At 45.4% G+C, this 17,431-nt stretch overlaps 1 pseudogene; it reads right to left on the reverse strand.

The window, feature by feature from the left end:
- Positions 1–11,016: 11,016 nt before the first annotated feature.
- Positions 11,017–14,514, reverse strand: LOC147426199 (uncharacterized; annotated as a pseudogene).
- Between the last annotated feature and the right edge of the window lie 2,917 nt (positions 14,515–17,431).

Consider the following 17,431-nt stretch of genomic DNA (forward strand, 5'->3'; position numbering starts at 1 on the left):
AGAAGATGCACTGAAGGAGAAGACCGCCTTAGAGATAGATGAGTTGTGGAAGGCAGCTATGGATTGGGAGTTGAGAGTTTTACACTCTGTCAACGTCACTCAACTCACTCCCAATCAAATCAATGCTCAATGGCACCAACAATCCCTGCCATACCCTCTCATCAAGGTAGAACTCTTACAGGTAAAGGAAAGATTATACAAGGATATGCAAGAAGGTGGCGCAGATCAAGACCACCCGAAGTGGAGGCTAAGATGGCTGAACAAGAATCCAAGATATTTGATTCTGTTCACAAGAGCACATGCGGCCATACAGAAAGATCCCACATTTTGTCCGGTACTGCGAGTAAGGCCGAGGCAAGCACACGAAGCACTGCAGAAGAAGAGGCCAACATGGCTAAATTTTCCCACGCTGCGAGCTCCAGAGAGAGGCCAAGCAACAGAAGAATACATGGTGAAAACCCTAATGGGGGCCATGACATTCTTCAAAAGTCTGCCAGATCTCTCCTGTGCCATGTTATATAAAATCTGTCGGATGCTACTCACATGCATACAGGTCTTCAATGATCCTGCGGAGACAGGAGCCCCATGGCTCTCATTTTTGGAAGGAAACAAAGGCCTCTGCTATGATCTAAGTGGGCAACCCTCAGAAGAAGTTCTTTATGGATTTTATGCCCGATGCATGTTTCTACCCTCGCACAATATGCTAACTTTTGAGGAGGCATTTTACACTGCCTTCTTCACCTGGCGAACGAAGATATTTGCACCGGTGATAAGAAACCTCCCAGCAAGATTTGTAGGATACTCGGCAGTGGAACTAAAAAACAGAGTCACCATGCAATTTTTTCAAGTGCCAGACAAAGAACGCAAAATTAGATACCAAAAGGCACTGGAAGCATTGAAGGACCGCCTCGCCCGCCGTCAACCCGAAGATTACTTCAGCCCATAAAGCTCTGTCAAGGGACGACAGAGGCGAGAAGGGGGGGAATGTAAGCAGCAAGCTAACGCGGACACCATTTTTTGGAGTTCTCCTTGTAAAACAATTATTATTTTGATAAATCGAGAATATTGTAACTCTTATTTTCTTGGTAAACCTTGCAATTAATGAGCCGTGGCTACAAGCTTCTAGATTGTATCAGCCAATCAATTCCCAGCTTTGGTAGAACTCCAGATTATTACTTTTGACCACCCAAAAACCTTGGCTAAGGTATAAAAGCCAATTTTTGTAAGTTTTCAATAAGTTTTTGGATAAGAAATACACAGCGTGAGCTAACGGTGCTCACTTATCTCCTTCTTGCGCTTCCTACTCCCTCTCCGGTTGTCACATTGCGAATGCGTTTGTTGCATTGCAACCGCAGGTAAGAGCTCTACGCATTGACGTAAGCCATTCACAGTATTTCGTAGCTTTTGGCGTCGCCGACCCGCGACCTAATTTCATCATAACTAAGAATTTACACTTTTAAAATGAAAACTAAGCATAGACGGGGTATTGGGGCATCATTGCTAAGCATTTAGATGCATTCTGGGTCGAAAACGACTAGGTCAAAAATCCACTGCTGTTAATAATCGCGATTTTGGAACTTGACCTAAAGTGTGGTTTGAGGCCATAGCATGTGTGATTAGGTCTTATAAACTTGTCCTAAAAGTTTTGTTATGCTTGGATGTCATTTGATGCTGTAGCAGATGTGATTTGCTTGCGGATGAGCGATTGGCTTTTGGTAATTTCAGTCACTTGAGTGTAGCTTGAGTTAGATGCGAGTTGTTAGTTGTTTTCTGAGAGATTGACAACCTCTTGTAGCCTCTATGCACTAGTCGAGTCAACTTCGACCTATGGTTTGACAAATTAATCGTGGTTCTCGCTAATACTGCAATAAGATAGGATGGTGAGGTTAGACATGCGTCACACACGTCTACAGGTCATTTGGTGCAGTTATCTTTTGTTTACTAGAAACCATATGTTGTCAATTTCATATGTGACCATATACGATGCATTTCTTTATGTATTATGTGGTATTGCAATTCAAGTCCACAACTAAGTTTACATTTAATTTTGTTCTCCCCTTTGATAGGGGGTAGAGAGAGAGAGAGAGAGGGAGAGAGGGAGAGAGAGAGGGGTATGGGAATCCGGGAATGGTTGAGTCCATAGAGAGAGAGAGAGAGAGAGAGAGAGAGAGAGAGAGAGAGAGAGAGATTCAAATTTTTAAAGATGTCTAGAGCTCCTTTTCTCGAGTAAATAAAAAATTGCCTTTTTTCAGTATTGGGGCTGCGGGTGGGCACCAATTTCTTTATGTGTGTACTGCAGAGAGGAGGCCACTGTGCCAGTTTTGGGTGTCTAGTTTACAAGGCTAATCTATGCAACCTCTCTCTCTCTCTCTCTCTCTCTCTCTCTCTCTCTCTCTCTCTCTCTCTCTCTCTCTCTCTCTCTCTCTCTCTCTCTCTCTCTCTCTCTCTCTCTCTCTCTCTCTCTCTCTCTCTCTCTCAGATGCATCAAACTATGGGATTTGTGGTTGCCCTTAATCGGTGTTATTTTCACATTTACAAGCGCTATCATGGCTCATTTTGCATAGAAATTTCCCTATGATAAGCTCTAGCTGAAAATTTATGATTCATCCACACCATCATAGTTGTTTCTCAGGCTAAAGTCTTTGCTTCTAGTCAAGTCCTACTCCAACTTCTCCAGAGAGACTAGGAGTAGCATTGAACATGGTAATATAACTACTTTGATGTCTATCTACTCGACGATTCTTTAACTCATATTCAACATAGATATTAATATGCTACGAGGAGATATATGGTGTGGCCATGTTTGCCATGTCCTGACACACCAAACTCGCAAATGAGATGTGAGGCAGAGGAATGTGTCAGAGCCTAGTAGAGTCAGTCCATCTTCTTGTCATAGGAGATTTTTTGGTTGTTGGTTGTTGCCCCTCAATTGTTTCAATGCCATTGACCCTTGCTGGCCTCCCACCTCATGCATGGTATGTGCTAGTCCTTACCATTTTTTTCAATGCTACAAAACTTCTACATGCCATTGCTCATCTTGAAAACTTCTCAGGAGCCTGATCAGTTGTCTGCAAAGCTACACTTGACATCGCCACCAAGACTAGACTTAACTCCAGCTTACTTGCATTTCAAAACTTATATTAGTGCCCCTGAGAACCTCAATGGTGGCCCTCTTTTTTCTAAGGGTTTCTACACCCTACCATGTGGTATCTTTACTCTGTTGCATTTTGAAGTGGTCTCGTCCATGACCAAATGTATGGACCTATCTAGTATACAAACACCCGTCGGTAGGTGTCATGTAAAATACTTCTATCTAGTTCTTGTTTAAATAATCAAACCTGTAAGAGATGATATTTTTTGTGGAAAACACAACTAGTTTTTTTGCCACTTACATTCTCAAAAAGATGTACTCAAAAAAAACAATGCCTTAGGATTTTGAACCATGTTTAGGTTGCTCAATCCTTATATGCCTCCCCCCCCCCCCCCCCCCCCCCCCCCCCTTCTCTCTCTAGAAAATAGGGTTCTTGTTGAGCATCCTCTTATTTCTTAGCAAGGACTTAGTGCTTTTTCTTGCAGAGCATACTCCTTGTTATGCAAGAATTTTTTGTAAGAGAGGTTTCTATCTCTATCTTGTCACTAAACTACTCTTGGCAAGTGTGATGATTCCTAGGGTAGAGGGTATAGGCACCATGGAAAGGAGGTGAGGTAAGGGAGAGGAGGCCAAAGTTTCAAGAGTGAGTGCACTAGGTTGACAAATGTTAAGCTAGTGCTTTCATGAAATGGTTCAATGATATTGACCTTGAAGGGGAAAGAGAGAGGGGCCATGGGGGTGGTTCAGGGAGCACGGAGCCACTCCATCAACAAATTGATGATAAGCTGAGGATACAATGGTAGGAGCTAGGTTAGAGGTGAAGGGGGCAAGGGGATGAGACCCCGGGGCGGTCACTTTTTAGAATGTGTATGATATCACGTGAGTTAACCGGAGAGGATTATTAAAAGACCAAACGCACACCTCGACCGCACACAAAATCAGAGTGTTACCATGCACCGAGCGATGGTTTCCAAGCAAGGACAAACACGAGCAAGTGTTTGTACATGATATAGTAAATTTTATCATCAACAGAATATTTATTGTTTGTTATATATTCATGCACCACAACAAAAAGGGTTATCAATGGATAGAAAGAACAGGTGGCAGGGCTTGGTTTGACAAATACACCAACTATTTGTGTAAAATTAGTTGGTGTATTTGTCCTACAGAAAGAACGATGCCAAGTGAGAGAAGATGCTTAGATCTCTCTCTCTCTCTCTCTCTCTCTCTAAAAAATGAGAAACAATATCACTATCAAGGACACATTAATTAGCATCAATTTTCAACAAAAACGCCCTAGAAAACCTGTCTTTAGTGTATATTTAAAGCACAAAAAATTGAAAATTATCGGTTAGTTTTGAGGCTTGCCTTGAAGGAAACCGGCTAGATTTGGCAGATTAAAATAACCCTCAAAAAATCCTAAATTTTATGTGGAGATTTTCAATGCTCTCCTTTTCCCATTGATTCCTAGGTGTTTGGGAAAAAATGTGGCTCAGCTTAATATCGTTCCCTTTTCAATTAAAAAAATGCCAGTAAGGGGTACCCCATTGTAGAAAATAGAAAAATCACCTAATAATCGAAAGATACCCCTGGAGAAAAGAAAACGAGACTGCCATGACCATGGAGCACTGCAACGGCGACAAGCTGATGGCCATGGAGAACCGCAACGCGCTGTGCGTGAAGGGCGGCTTAGTGGTCCTTTGGGGGGGGGGGGGGGGTGCTCGATTTGGAAAAGAAATGTAGAGCAAAATCAACATTTGATCAATGAAAAAAGGGAAAATGAAGCATAGGTACTAGCATTCCTCGCTAGCAGTGCAAAGGGGCGTGAGGGCTTGGCGCCGCAGGTGCTCAGCATGCCATGCATCGCAATTCGCATAGAAAGATAATTTTTTTAATGTTGCAGGACTAGGTCAGTAGACATCAGCAAGCCGTTGTTGTGGTGGATAGCAGATGGTGCTCAAGTATGAGGTTCTTGACGTCCGCAGTTCGAGTTTTCGTTAGGGAGAGTTTTAGTCTGTCTTGCAGTAGGCGTCGTGAAGACTCTAACAGAGAAGGCATCTGCAAAGATTCCAGCAATTTCAATTAGAAACCTACCAGTAGTAGTAGTACCAGTATTTCCCAACAATTTTTGAAAAAAAAAGTGCGACACGAATCCCAAGAGATGCCTGTTGCAAAGACAAAAGATGGGACTGACAAAAGGAAGGGCGTAGAGTCATCTACTATAGCATGCTGGCATGAGAAATAGCATGGGGTCAATGACACATAGTCATTGACGACAGCGTGGCCAAGCAGGTTTTGGGAGGGCTTGGTTATATCTTTTAATTAATGTGCTGCACTATGCCGCGCAACATATGCAACCTCCTACATTGTTAGCTCAGTTGACTTGAAGATGCGCGTGTGGAGCAGCGAGAGTTCAACTCCAGCTTGCTAAGTTTTTGGTTGGACAACTTGCAAAGGGCTAATGCTGCATTCGTTGGAATCTCGGCAAGATTGCAACAAATATACTAATGAACCTATTAGTATGTTGAACCGAGTAGTAGGCCAGTTGAGGGTAAGCGGAAGGGGAGAAATTTCACCTCAATATAAAGAAAAATAGTGTAAAGCCCCAAAAATTAAGCTTAATTTTCATAAATTTTCTCTTGGAAAATTCAACAAAAGAAATTTGTATGTTTGAAAAAATGGTTTTTCCTGAACAGTTGAATGGTTGAACCGAATATGGCTAGTCGTTTTGAACAAATCGACGGAAGGGAGTATCTGTTGGAGATACCCGTTTTTTAATCAGATATGGTGACATGCAGGCTACCAACCTCTCTCTCTCTCTCTCTCTCTCTCTCTCTCTCTCTCTCTCTCTCTCTCTCTCTCTCTCTCTCTCTCTCTCTCTCTCTCTCTCTCTCTCTCTCTCTCTCTCTCTCTCTCTCTCTCTCTCTCTCTCTCTCTCTCTCTCTCGCGTGACTTGCTATACGATGTAGGCGAAGCAGATGCGTGAGGAGGTAGGGAGGGGTTTGTTTCTCTACATTGAAGCAATATAGCAGGTGTTGGGCAACTGGGGTGGGACAGGCTGTCTCCGTCTCTCTTGTCTGTGTGCTAGTGAAGAGGATGGGAACATGGTCACATGCCACAAGGACTATGGACACGAGAAGGCGTGATGGCAGCTAAAGGTCTAGGCTACTGCAGGTGTAGCGAGTGTGTGAGCATGTGTGCACAATTTTAAGAAAATCGTTAAGAAAAGGGGATCTAAAGATGATGCCATTTGAGCGAAGGCCAAAAGTTGACAGAGTTTCAAGTGTGGGGGAGGATTTTGAGGTGCCCTTCTCTTTGGCAATTGTAGTTGCTTTCAGAGGCGGTGGGCGGCGGCTCTGAGTTCTTTGCTTTGTCTCGCCCTGTTGGGCGATGGGCAGCTGCTACTACTCTAGTTTCTCACTGCTCTCCCTACTCTCTCTCTCTCTCTCTCTCTCTCTCTCTCTCTCTCTCTCTCTCTCTCTCTCTCTGCATTTTTGTGTGTGTAATGCCTCTCAAATTACTCAGAGACTCGTTCTCCACCCCTGCTTCCTTTCAGGAAGCAATTAATCCTCTTCTTGTCCCTTGAAACCCCCGCTACCTTTTCTTATGACCCCTCAAATAGACACACCGGCATGGCCAGGCTCTCTCTCTCTCAGAGACTCTCTCCTCCTCCTTACATTATCCTTACATCTCCCTCTCTCTCTCTCTCTCTCTCTCTCTCTCTCTCTCTCTCTCTCTCTCTCTCTCTCTCTCTCTCTCTCTCTCTCTCTCTCTCTCTCTCTCTCTCTCTCTCTCAGCCTCAAAAGCTCCCCCCCTCCCCTTCCCTATGTTGTACTAACCTTACCTCTCCTCGTACAATCATGGCCCCTGACACCCCCCATTTCCCCCACTATCCCTCCCCTTTCCACCCTCCCTCCCTCCTTCAACCTTGGCGTCTGCTCCTCCTCCCATCACATATCTAAGCCGCATCTTCCTTTGCATCCCATCGACCACACCATTTTGCAAGATAATATACTAGCTTGATCAGCTGTGATCAATCATGCTCCCTCTTCTCTAACAATCTTGCTCATCCCTCTCTTTCCAACAAGCTTGAGAGACCTTAGCAATATGGTGAAGGAGGCAATTTTGGAATACCACTCAATAACTCCAGCTCGAATAAGATTTGCATTGGTCTGAGGGTGTCTACATCGATGGAATCTCCATCGCTTACTACGACAACTCTTAGCTATGGCAAGCTTGATGGAGTAGTCAAGGACGGCGCTCTCAACACATCAACATCCCTCTTCTCCCTCTTGAAGCCCTGGAGCTTGGTAGGAGAGAAGAGGCGAGCACCTCTCTCTCTCTCTCTCTCTCTCTCTCTCTCTCAAACCCTCTCTTTCACTCTCTCTCTCTCTCAAACCCTCTCAAACTCTCTCACACTCTCTCTCTCTCTCTCTCAAACCCTCTCTCTCAACTCTCTTTCACTCTCTCTCTCTGCAGGTTGTAAACAGAAAGTTTAAAGAATGTATTTGATTGCATGCTGGGGCTGAGGAGGTTGAATTCTCATTGATGTGGCACAACACATAACAGAGAGGCGCAAAAGTCTTTGTCGTTTGGCACCGACAAGAAGTCAAGCAGCACGAGTGTTGGAGACGAGCTTGCCGACGGGCATGCCGCTGTCCTGGTACACTTTGAGGTAGGTGCAGACGGAGCTATCCGGCCTCGTCATTTAATTGGAGGCGGCCCAAGAGATTGCAGAGAGGGGATTCACCTCTGATTATGGAAAGACGTGGAGTCCACTCGGGGGTCAAAGATGGGCTGGTCCAGCTGCTCCAAGCACGGGTGGCAGGGCTGGCATTGCAACCACGTAATGTCGGAGGCTGTGTCCATTGTCATGTGAGAGGAGCGACGGGTGCTGTCCACAATTACAGGTCGCACATAGTAGTTAACGCTACCAAGCTCGTAACCTGGAGACGAGCAGTAACGTTCAACACCTTCGATCTTGGAGTGCCCGCCTAATTAGCTAGCCTATATTGTTATTTAGTATGCATCGATGCTCGTCTACAGCACATCCCAACACCGACATTGCAGCGTGGCTACTCTCCTGAATGACGAACGTAAGAACAGTGCTTACGTTGCTCGAAAACTTATTTTGTTTGGTCATGATATTGCATGCGTAGGTGCACGTCTGCGCGGCTAAAACTAGAGCTACCAATCTATTTAATTCCTTTATATGGTAGGCCAAGAACTTATTAGTATTTGATAAAAACTCCCATGCATTTTGACTTCCATGGAGACTCAAGGTCACACTTCTTGAGGACTATATGTCCTTACCTTTATATTGTCCATGTGCAAAGGATTATGTGCCAAATTCTTCCATGGCGGACGTACATCAATATAGTGCATGATGCGTCACGGAATTCTGACAATTTGGAACCCTGGTCCAATGTGATTTTCATAGAGCAGTAGCTACAGCGAGAGTAAAATGAGGATATACAGCTAGATAGTGACAAAGAGAATGGCAGTAAGGAGTTTACGATGATTTTGGTCAGCCGCATGTTTGCATGGTTAGAGAGGTATGCATGCAACATGCCTCTCGAGGATATGCCCGCAAATTTTTTTAAGGGTGTGTTGGCACCACTCATGCACATGTGTTCGCACCCAGCTTTGTTCGACGCAATTGTGACACATCTTAAGAGGCAGATGTTGGAGGTCTTCCCGACTGGGTAGCACGATGAGACAATAAGTAGAAGACAGTTTTCAACGGGGGGAGAGAGAGAGAGAGAGAGAGAGAGAGAGAGAGAGAGAGAGAGAGAGAGAGAGAGGCTATCCTTTCCCTCTCAGAGATTCTTCCTTTGCTTTCCTCTTCGTTGCTATTTCCTTCCAAGCCGAATGGCAATGATTACACCCCATTAAAAGGAAGGAGAGAGAGAGAGAGAGAGAGAGAGAGAGAGAGAGAGAGAGAGAGAGAGAGAGAGAGAGAGATGATCCCTATCCATTCTCACGTAGCACAGATATGGAGGTCCATGGGGCGAACTGAGGAGGAGAGTGTCAATCTCATCGAGGGCAGGCTTAGATCAAAGTCGACGTTTGGTATCTCTAAACGTTCCTGAAGACCCATAATAACTTCATGTAGAGAGAGAGAGGAGAAGAAGAAGAAGTGAAGAGCTCCCAAACTCTCCTTATTCATGAGATTAGTTTAGTGGCAACAACCTTACCTTTTTAGTGTAAAGCTTGTGGTTTAATCCTTTGATTGGGGGGCTGAAATTGGAGACGAATATCAACATGCCATTATAATGGTTCCAAGTGTTCTAACCCATCAAAGAAAACACTCTACCCAAACCTTGTTCAAAGGGTTTTGTCGGTCAAAACTTTCTGGTTGATTTACCATAAAAAATAGGTGCAATCTTCAATTAATTTTTTTGTTGTTGTGCTTAAAGTCACCTAAGAAATCATGTTTGGTTTTTGTTTTGTATATGTGCCTTGCCCTATCTCGCTCGTTTTATGGATTGCTCGGAGAATCTCGCTCAAGCTTTGAGATTCCTCACAAAATCACACTCAATCTGCAACCACAATCAATCTCTCCCTCTCTCTCTTTGCACACACACACACAATCCTGGAGCCACTGCTACCACAGGCATATGGCAAAAGACGAGACACAGATGAGATTGTTTATTACATAACCATTATCCAAGACTATGATAGCGGCCATTGGTGGCTCCGAATCGGTCCACGGCAACGTCTGCGACTACATAACCTTCATACCTACAATTGGCCACCCCTTAGGCAGCCCTCAACTCAGCCCTTAATCATGTCCAAGAGCTCTCGGCCTTCCTCCCCTTGTTCTTGGCCTCTGCAACTTACGGCTCTTGCCCTGCTCACGGCTAGCTTGCCAAGCTAGCATTGACCTCCTGGTTCACCTGGCCTTTTGCAACCAACCCCGGCTCTACTTCTCACGCCCCTGTGGTTCCCCTCAAGCCTTCATCATCCAATTGCAGCTCCTCGTCGACAAATGCTGGCCAGCCCCTACTGCACATGGCAACTCTTCTCTCCTCCTGCTGTGCAGCCTCGTGGCGACCCTCAGGCCCCTAGCCGCTTTCCTTCACCCCTGAAGTCCTTCCCTGGCAGCTTCTCACAAGCCAACCCCCGCCACCTTCTCAACCCTTGGTGCTCTCCACTATGACCAGCCCCTTGACGGCCCTTATGCGCCTCTGGCGGCCCTCCTTGTTCTTGTCAAACAACTGTCTGAGGCCACCCTCCACTCTGCAACTGGCGGCTCTGCTTTTCCTCAGGTCACGGCGTGGCTTGGTCTGCTCTCCCCACGCAGCCCATGGACCTTCTCCTTCTCCTCCTGTATACTGCAGCCCTCGCGGCCTTCCTTCTCCCTGAGGATGGCGCCCTTCCTACTGGCGGCCCTCAGCCCCAGCTCTGCTCTGTCATGTGATAACCTTCTTTGAGGCCAAGCCCCTTGGCAGCTTTCTCTTGTCTGTAGCCGGCCACCCGACCCCCCTAGCACCCCTCCATGCTCGCTACCTCTGGCCTCCCTTGACTGGCCACCCCTTGCTCAGGCTTTCTGTCCCTCCACTTGATAGTGAGCCCCCTCCTTTCTGCATGCCATGCTTCTTCCTTCAATGACGCCACCTCAGGCTTTTTTACACGCAGGCCACGTCCAAGTGCCCTCCTTGCTTTCCTGGCACGCCACCAGATGGTGCTTCCTTGGCTTCCCTCCTTTGGCTGCATCTGCAGCCCTGCACAGCAGCCCATGGTGGCTCCCTTCTTTAGCATGCAAGCCAGTAGGTGGCTCTCCTTTCCCCATCAACTGCCGCGCCCTCGGTTTTTTTTTTAGCATGGCCATCTTCTTTTTTAAAAGACTTATCTTACGACTTAGCAGCCATTCCCACCGGATGCTTTGATACTTGCCGATAGTGGCGATTGCAACAAACATTGGCCGCTCCGAATCCCAATGCAACCATAACAGCAGCAAACATCTCGATCATTAGAGGCCCAAAATCGTCGCGTGACCTGTAAAGTGCCACATCTGGCATACACATCATGATCAAGCTTGGCGCTATCGGCATTTGGCACCGACTCCACTGCTTTGACCTGTACTTGCATGATTCCATAGCGAGGCTATAGCCATTATTATGGACTGACATAACTCAGTTGTACCATCATTGCCCAACTCCTCGTTGAGCAATCATGCTCAACCATAGTATTATTTATATAAGATACAAAAACTGATAGATACTATGTACAAGAAGCATTAGATAGATAGAGAGAGATATTCATCTGCTGTAGCACCCGCCTGGGTCAAATGGAAAACCATAGGCTCTCCTAAAAACTCCACCGGGATCAAATACATTGCATTGAGCACAGCCATGCGTCTTTAGTACATACATAATCAGCCATTCTTTTGCACCTGTAAGCCCAAAAACAAGCCTCTCGTACAGCTTGGCATAGCATTGATCTTCAACCTGTATCCATACGCCGGCTTCATACAAAAAACAAGCCTGTAAACCAACCTGTGAAGCATCTGCACCATACACCATCATCGTCTCACCTGCTACATAGCTTTCCATAGCATACCTCTCACCACGAGAGCTTTGCAAACCGTGCAAAACTACCTGTAAAGCAGCTTTCAAAAGCATGTCCATCAATAGCATAACACCCACCTTTGGCAACCTGTCTTCCACTACCACTGCTTCTTGGAGAACCAAACCTACCTGCTCCTCAAGCATACCCTCTATTGTAGGTTCTTCAAATGGCATACACTCCATACCTGACTCACCATGCCAATCTTCGTCCACCATAGCCTTTGATGCTTCATCTTCCACCACTTCATGTGAGAGCAAATCGGATTTCTCGATTACCTTTGCCTACTCTTCAAGGACTTCGTCTACAACCACATCATCTGCTAAGTGAGAAAGAAATCCATGATCTATTACCTCATTTTTTGATAGGTCGACATCATCAACACCTTGTGGAATGCACTGCCGCTCTTCAATACACTCAGTAGGGCAAGGTTGCCCAACCCCCTGGCTAGCGTCTTCCTATACAGCTTTGACCATTGCTTTGTCAACATCTTCAAACTTTTCGTGTGAGCTCTGATCCATAGCTTCCTTTGATTCTTCATGCATACAGTCTTCAACCAAGACCACATCCTTGCTAGCCGGACTAATAGACTCTTGTATAGCAACACACCAAACTGGAGGCACAAATTGAAATGAATGACCAGAATGGCTTACCAATGGCAAAGTAGCTACCTCTTTGATGCTTGAACTCCCCTTTGGCTTCATGGCATGAGGCAACTCCATTGTCGAGCTATATCGATAGTCTGCCGGTTTCAACAAACCGGTCTCCAGCTTCTTTGCTTTCCTGCTCTTTGCCTTTGCCAAGCAAACCATTTGCGCATAGTCCTCTGCACCACCGCACTCGACCTTCTCTTTGATTCGCGGATGCAAGCAGGCTAGAAACTGCTCTCGCTTGAAATGGTCTCCATTTCATACACATGTAACAGCAGCTAATCTCTCCCAAATAGATTCAAATTTACCCAAAAACAAAGCAAAATCTTCACTTACATCCTGCTTTAACTTGCTTAATTGTTCACCTAAGTCCGATGGAGAAACCCGCTTCTGAAAAGCTTCAACAAACTGTTTGCGAATCTCGCTCAGCGAGGACTGACAATCTGCAATGTTCAATCCTTCAAACCAAGCTTTGGCTCGTCCTTGTAGAACCAAGGGTAGGGCCTTCAATTTGGCTTCATGTCCACAAATTCTTAACTGCAACAGGTATAGCTCCAGATCGGAAAACCAATCTACAACCTCTTCTTCTCCAGTAAGCACCAAGTCAATATCATGCATCATCTTCAGGCTTTAAAACTTCACCAAGGAGCAATCAGTAGGTCCTCCATGGGGGCACCACTGATGGGATGGGGGAAATGGGAACACACACAGTACATGAACTAGATGCCTCTCTATAGACCAACCAATATCCAGCACCCCAAACCACTCAGAAACATACACGCATGCACACTTTTTGCAACTTGCACTGAACGGCCTCGCTTACAATCAACTTCGGCCACACACAATCATATTCATTGATGCACACACCAATGCACCCATATCTGTAAACACACTCATACCGGGAGGCCTCGCACACCTCGACCGCACACAAAATCACACTCAATCTGCAACCACAATCAATCTCTCCCTCTCTTTGCACACAAACACAATCCCGGAGCCACTGCTACCACGAGCATACGGTAAAAGACGAGACGCAGATGAGATTGATGGTGAACTCAGCAAAAAAAAACCAACCAATTATGTAATACATAACCATTATCCAAGACTATGATAGCGGCCATTGGTGGCTCCGAATCGGTCCATGGCAACGTCTGCGACTACATAACCTTCATACCTACAATTGGCCACCCCTTAGGCAGCCCTCAACTCAGCCCTTAATCATGTCCAAGAGCTCTCGGCCTTCCTCCCCTTGTTCTTGGCCTCTGCAACTTACGGCTCTTGCCCTGCTCACGGCTAGCTTGCCAAGCTAGCATTGACCTCCTGGTTCACCTGGCCTTTTGCAACCAACCCCGGCTCTACTTCTCACGCCCCTGTGGTTCCCCTCAAGCCTTCATCATCCAATTGCAGCTCCTCGTCGACAAATGCTGGCCAGCCCCTACTGCACATGGCAACTCTTCTCTCCTCCTGCTGTGCAGCCTCGTGGCGACCCTCAGGCCCCTAGCCGCTTTCCTTCACCCCTGAAGTCCTTGCCCTGGCGGCCTCTCACAATCCAACCCCCGCCACCTTCTCAACCCTTGGCGCTCTCCACTATGGACAGCCCCTTGACGGCCCTTATGCACCTCTGGCGGCCCTCCTGGTTCTTGTCAAAACCCTCCACTCTGCAACTGGCGGCTCTGCTTTTCCTCAGGTCACGGCATGGCTTGGTCTCCTCTCCGATCCCCATGCAGCCCATGGACCTCCGGAGTCCTTCTCCTCCTGTCTACTGCAGCCCTCGCGGCCTTCCTTCTCCCTGAGGATGGCACCCTCCCTGCAACTGCCCAAGGCCAGCGTCCACTCTGCAACTGGCGGCTCTGCTTTTCCTCAGGTCACGGACTGGCTTGGTCTGCTCTCCCCATGCAGTCCATGGACCTCCTCCTCATGTCTACTGCAGCCCTCGCGGCCTTCCTTCTCCCTGAGGATGGCTCCCTCCCTGATACTGGCGGCCGTCAGCCCCTCCGTTCTGTCATATGATAACCTTCTTCGAGTCCAAGCCCCTTGGCGGCTTTCTCTTGTCTGTAGCCGGCCACCCGGCCCCCCTAGCACCCCTCCATGCTCGCTACCTCTGGCCTCCCTCGACTGGCCACCCCTTGCTCAGGTTTTCTGTCCCTTCGCTTGATGGCGAGGCCCCTCCTTTCTGCATGCCATGCTCCTCCCTTCAATGACGCCACCTCATGCTTTTTTGCATGCAGGCCACCAATTGCCCTCCTTGCTTCCCTGGCACGCCACCAGATGGTGCTTCCTTGGCTTCCCTCCTTTGGCGGCATCTGCAGCCCTGCAGTAGCCCATGGCGGCTCCCTTCTTTAGCATGCAAGCCACCAGGTGGCTCTCCTTTCCCCATCAAAGTGCAGTGCCCTTGTTTTTTTTTTTAGCATGGCCATCTTTTTAAAAAAAAGACTTATCTTACGACTTAGCGGCCATTCCCACCGGATGCTTTGATACTTGCTGATAGTGGCGATTGCAACAAACATTGGCCACTCCAAATCCCAATGCAACCATAACAGCAGCAAACATCTCGATCATTATAGGCCCAAAATCGTCGCGTGACCTATAAAGTGCCACATCTGGCATACACATCACGATCAAACTTGCCGCTATCGGCATTTGGCACCGGCTCCACTGCTTCGACCTGTACTTGCATGATTCCATAGCGAGGCTATAGCCATTATTCTGGACCGGCATAACTCAGCTGTATCAACGTAATCTCTGGGTACTTAACTTGGATAGCCCTTCCTACAGCTTTGTACTTGGATGCATTATCTATGATGATTGAAGTCACATGCTTTGGCCCACCTGCACTAGCTATTGCACGCCCATATACCCTTTCTAGATAGTCGCTCGTCTTCTCTTTCAAAAAGGTGTCAATAGCTTCTACAAACATGAACCCTTTACGATTGATAAGGATCACATTGATTAGTGACTTCTTTTGACACTTAGTCCATCCATCTAACGCTATAGTGAAACCTTATGTAGGAAAAAATTCTACCATTGTGCACTTGAGAATGGCTTTAGTATTGTCTTTCACTTTATCTAAATAATCTCTCTGCATCTTGTTGTAATCAGGAAGCACAAACTCTTTTTTGGTGCTCATCAAAGAATCTTCAAATATGGGGTTGCTCATAGCATTGAATGGTATACTACACACCACAAAAGCTTGCATCCACTTCGAGTGCAACTCAAGCAACCACTGCTTATCTAACTCCTCATAGAGCGTCTCTCCATTAGATGATGCTTTCTTGTCTTTAGTTGTGCTAGGGCTCGCTGTTGACATTGAAGCGTGCCCAGCAAGAGGAGTTGAATGAGGAGTACAATCATTTGCTTGCATATACACATGATCCATCTCCTCATTGACAAAAAAAATCAACATCTTCTTGATCCAAAAACCTACTTTTAGCAAAAAGCTATAGCTCCATATATGCATGTCATTCCCTATCCTCTTTCTTCTATTGTGCTATGGATTCCAAACATATATACATGCTACACACATCACTTTCCACTGGAAAGCTGTAGTGTCTTACGTGTATAATGACTTACCCACTACGCAAATTTTGTAATAGAAAAATTCCTTCTTTTTCAAAAACCAAAATCTATATGCAAATAAGGTAGCACAATGTGGAATAACTCACTAGGTACAATCAATAATAATTTTCCGTTGCATCACTCTCATTCATCTCATCTAGATTCATATCACAATTTTCCCAAAACATATATAATTTATCCCACACATAACTATCTCCCATCAATTTTAAAAATTTAACATAACACTCTTTATAAAAATAACTCACTCGAATTCTTATCATCCGGTCCAAACAATTTAGGGGTTTTAATATCTCTTTGTTCAAGTGCATTGTATTTATGAGCACTTAGAAAAAAATATATAGTTCTTTGCTTTAAAACTAACACCACAAATGCTGATAAACTAACATCTTTAAACTTCTTCTTGAACCTCATATTTCAAAATCTTCTCTCTCTCTCTCTCTCTCTCTCTCTCTCTCTCTCTCTCTCTCTCTCTCTCTCTCTCTCTCTCTCTCTCTCTCTCTCTCTCTCTCTCTCTCTCTCTCTCTCTCTCACACACACACACACACACACACAGAGTATTATCAGAGTGGTAACGATCATGTTGCAATCCAAATCATGGTCAAGGAACACAGTATGTGTATACATTTCATTTGCAAGATTTGAAATTTCTACAAATTGTATTTTGAGAACGTAGTCTTTTTAATATTTATTGTTTTGTGTTAAGAGGAATATAAGTAGTGTTTTGAGTGGTGCTTGTCTTTATGTGATGAAAAATTCTAGCAGATCTATTGTTGCTAGAGTTATTTTTCTTATAGCTCAGCAACCTCATTGGGATGTAAGAGATGTGCATGATCATGCATTTATTGCATTTTATGTGAGTTTCATATTAATCCTCACATTTTCTCAGTAAAATAGGCTTGGGATACTCTAGCTGGTCTCTATGAAAGTCCCAAATGAGGCTAAAATTGCATTACTACAACATAGAGAGCTAGAGTCAAAGATTATGCAAGAGGAAGATGACATGGACACTTTTCTTATTGGTATCAAGGATATCAATGAGAAATTCATTTTGTAGATGACGTTAAGACTTATGACCCATGAAAACAATCAAGTTTGATGCATTATGCTCATTGCTATTACACAAGTCACTTTCAAGAAAGAAGAGGCTGGCTAAATAGCATGCAATTGAATAGGCTTTTATAATCACTCAAAGAGGAGGTCATAATAGCAATGTAGCCACTTCTTGTGGTTCTTCTATGAGTAGCAGATCACTTGTTTCTAGTGCGTCTATCGGTAGAAACTTGTCTGGGAATTCTAGAAAAAAGTCTGGAAGAAGATGAATTGCCATTATTGCAAGGCTAATGATCACTTGAAAAAGAAATTTCCTAAGTTGAAGAAAAAAGAATCCAAGAAGAAAAGGCTAGATTTACCACCATTCTAGCTATTGTAGAGTCTCTTAAAAGTAGAATTAATGATGTTGATGTAGATGTAGATTGGGCATTTAGTGTAGAGTGTACTTATGATCCTTATGTCCATGATGCATGTATGTTAGTTGCACTGCAGT

This window comes from Adiantum capillus-veneris, chromosome 24 (genome assembly GCF_014529385.1).
Source record: "Adiantum capillus-veneris isolate H3 chromosome 24, ASM1452938v2, whole genome shotgun sequence".
NCBI lineage: Eukaryota > Viridiplantae > Streptophyta > Polypodiopsida > Polypodiales > Pteridaceae > Adiantum > Adiantum capillus-veneris.